General features: G+C 44.7%; 1 protein-coding gene across 4 annotated transcripts in view; it reads left to right on the top strand.

Moving 5' to 3' along the window:
- The first annotated feature begins 523 nt into the window (after nucleotides 1-523).
- The window catches only part of Ahi1 (Abelson helper integration site 1), a 145,984-nt gene continuing 143,008 nt past the window's right edge, over nucleotides 524-3,499 (top strand). For 3 of the 4 annotated variants that reach the window (XM_026786098.1, XM_026786099.1, XM_005360958.3), the window contains exon 1: nucleotides 525-615. The gene's annotated coding sequence lies outside the window, so the exon portion shown is untranslated. Of the gene's footprint in view, nucleotides 616-3,499 lie in introns of all 4 variants that reach the window. The other variant, XM_026786100.1, reaches the window with a different exon arrangement.

Genomic DNA, 3,499 nt, shown 5'->3' with positions numbered 1-3,499 from the left:
TCATTATGTGGGCGCGACTGCGTAGGGGGTGACAAGTCTTTCTGGGCCTCACTGCATGCATACATGCATGCATGCAAGCATTCATTCATTCAATTATGTTTTCTACGCTGGGCGCGACCCCGTCGGCTTCCACCTCTGCTTCTCCCCACACGCCTTTGAGTCCTGAAGCATGGCGCTTCTCCCCCCGCGACGGCGGAAGGCATGTTGTCCGCGGAGAGAAGGAGCCCTCGTGACCGGCTTCCGGCTCCACGCACGCAACCTCAGCCCCGCGCGCGCGCACCCGGGCCGGAGCGCGTGCCCGCCGGATCGCGAGAGCCCGCGGGCACGAGCTGCCGACGGCGCTCGGCGGCACTCGGGGAGGGGGCGGGGCCGCGGCCTAGCCGAGACCTCGGGCCCTCCGACCGGGTTACCTAGGTAACGGCGGCAGAGGCAGGCCTGACGTCAGCGGGCAGCGCGCAGCCCGCACTGCGGCACAGGGCCCACTCTTCAAAGCGCGCGTCGCCAGCGGTGGAGGTGGCTGAGGGGCCGTCTCTCTCCCTCGCCGGGCGCGGGGAGCCGCTTCGTACTGCCGGGCTGTCGCTCGGGCGGGACAGGCCGCGCTGCGCGCTCCTCTCCGTGAGTATCCCGCGGGCGCGCTGTGGCGGGAGCCGGGGTGCGGGCGCTCGGCCAGGCCCGGCCTCTCGGGGGCGGCGAGGGGGCTGCTGGAGGCCCGGGGCGCGGGGCAGCACTGCGCCTAGCCGGTCGAGCTCGGCCTTAGCCCCACGCGCGCGGCCGAGGGATGCGGCTGCGAGCTACGTCTGCTACTTCCCGCTCTCCTGGTCCAGGCTGCCCGGCATGGTGCTCGGATGGAGGGGATGCAGCCTCTTTCTCTCTGCTCCCAGCTCGGGCTTAAAAGCTTCTCACGTTGATGCTCACCAAGTCTCTTTCCCTTTACTTCTAAGAAGAGTGATCGATGGGTTCTATTTATGAGTCAGATTATATCGATAGGGTCATTTCAGTATACGCCCCCCCCCCCAGGCTACTTAAAAACCTACCAAATGCTCTGCCTTTTTTGTTACTGCAAAAACATTCGCGGAAACGTTTCCTCTCCGTTTTTTTTTTTCTTAGAAAAAGATGCTAACAGGTTTTTCACCTGTTGCATAAATTATTGTTTGAGCTTTCTGGAGAAGACTTAGAGAAAGATGGGGAAATTTTAGAAGAGTATTTGAAACATTCGAATGCCAAAAGAATTTTTAACAATATTTAGAACATCATTATTTATGAGGACTATCACTGATTTATTGGTTGAATTATGCAAACAAAATTTCTGTTGCTTTTTTTTCTTTGCTTTGAAATTTTGTTAAAGAGCGAATCATCAAGTGCGTATGCCTTTTTTCTTGCCTTGATGTGTAGGCGTATACTCCATGTTTTTCAAAGGAGGGAGGGAACGTAATCCCGTTAATTTTTCTGCGTAGTCTCTCTTAGAGGCTCCTGTAAAGCTTCTTCGAATGGGGAAGTCTTAAAAATAATGGTACAATGACATCTAATATCATGTATGATAATCTTTAAAATTAAAAAATTGTTTTATAAGATGATAAACACAAAATTCAAAGATGTTTTATTAAACCTAACCTTAAATTTTGGTGATATTAAAATATGAGATATTACTAAAATATGAGATATTATTTCTATGTTTTTCTGTAGTATATTTTAACATTAAAAGATGATTATTTCTGTAATATATTTGCTGTGTTATCATTAAATATTAGTGTTTATTCAGTTGTGCCTCAAAATATCAAATAATACTAGATAATATATATTTAATTAATCATGTATTTTCTTTTTTAGTTATTTGTTAACTGGGCATAAAGAATATACTGAGCACCTGCAATGTATTTTTTTTTTTTTACAATTTCCTTTTTCTCCTTTCAACAAGTAGGTGCCATTTTAAGATGTTGGGCATTGAAATAGACAAGGCCTAGTGAAATTAATACCTTATTCAAAGCCATTTATCAGTAAATCACAGAATGGTACTAGAATCATTGTTAACAGCTTTTTTTTTTTAACTGAGGCACAGAGCTGGCCCTTCAGAGGCTAGCAGTGTAGCGTGTGTGTGTGTGTGTGTGTGTGTGTGTTTGTTGGGGGTGTGCTACAGAACAGAACATTTTACACAGATGAAAGTGGAGAATTTTGGGGTGCTGATATCAAATTCAGATCTTGCAAATGCGTAACAGGCTTCCTCCATTGAGCTTCCCCTCAGCTTCCCCTCTCCATGGCAACCAAAGAAAGTCAAATCCTTTCAAGATGGGTTTGTCCTTCCGAGGGGGAAGAAAATTCTAGAAAGAATTTATCTACATGCCTCTCCCACATTCACATTGTTTACGTCTGTGGCCGTCAGCTTTCTGTAAACAGCTATGGCACACATGGCTTTCTGATTGTAAACCTAATAGGCATCCTTCAAATTTTGTAGCATCTTTTGACACCTCACAGTACAGATTATTTTCTCTGCGTAACATTCCCTTTTCTCAGTTTTTTAAAACGCCTTTCTCCTCGAATTCTTTTTATTTTGTGGGATCCAGAGTTAAACCTTTCGGTATTTTATGTTACAAAAACTATCTATATATAGGTGATGCCCAAATCTGCAGCCTCTACTGGCTTAGTGCATTCTACTGCTTACTAAACATAATATTATGCTATTATTTTTATTAAACAATGTTATGATGGCTGTTATTACTCCTATATATGCATATATTTGAAAGCTTGCTATGTGACAAATATCATACCAAGTGTGTTGCTTGTATATTCTCATTTATTCTTTATAAAATCTTACGAATGATTCACTTTTATTCCCTTGAAAAATTAGGAAATTGAGGTCCACAGGTAGTAGTCTTCTAACAGATAAAACTAGGATTTGAACCCAGGAGTTTGATAACTGTTTTGATGCTTGTGGTTGCTTAGAACGCCTCAGATGCCCAGTCAGTATGCCTCACTAAGTTGTGTTCCCATAAGAATTTCCTGTTGTAAGTGGACCTGCTATTTATTGGTACTTGTTTAATGCACTGTGGTAAGTCATTTAACTGCTAGAATAACCCATAGATCCGTGAGTAAGCACTGTCAGGCAAAGTTTACAAATAAGGAGGTGAAGGAATGTCTAATGTCACACAGGTAGCCATGGAAGCCTAATACTAGGAGTTGGGTTTAAAGCTGTTCTGTTATAGTAATTGCATTATACTATAGCTAATACTGTTGTCTTGCTTATTCTAGTTCTAGAGACACAGAAGAAACCACCCTCGATTCTCCTACCTCTTGTACTAGTTATGTAGTGTTTCTAAAAGATTAAAAACTTTCTCTTCAAGGGTCTGATCACACTGGCCTTGCAGCCTCTGTCTCTGTAATTTGATGTGAATTAGAAAGTAGATGACAAGAAAAATGCTGAGGGTGAGTGGCTGCTGAGTGCTCAGCTCTGATTAGAACACCTGTACCACCACCCCTCCACCCGCAGTGGCTGCTGAGTGCTCAG

Source organism: Microtus ochrogaster, linkage group LG4 (genome assembly GCF_000317375.1).
Source record: "Microtus ochrogaster isolate Prairie Vole_2 linkage group LG4, MicOch1.0, whole genome shotgun sequence".
Lineage (NCBI taxonomy): Eukaryota > Metazoa > Chordata > Mammalia > Rodentia > Cricetidae > Microtus > Microtus ochrogaster.
This window is presented reverse-complemented; position numbering and strand designations above follow the sequence as displayed.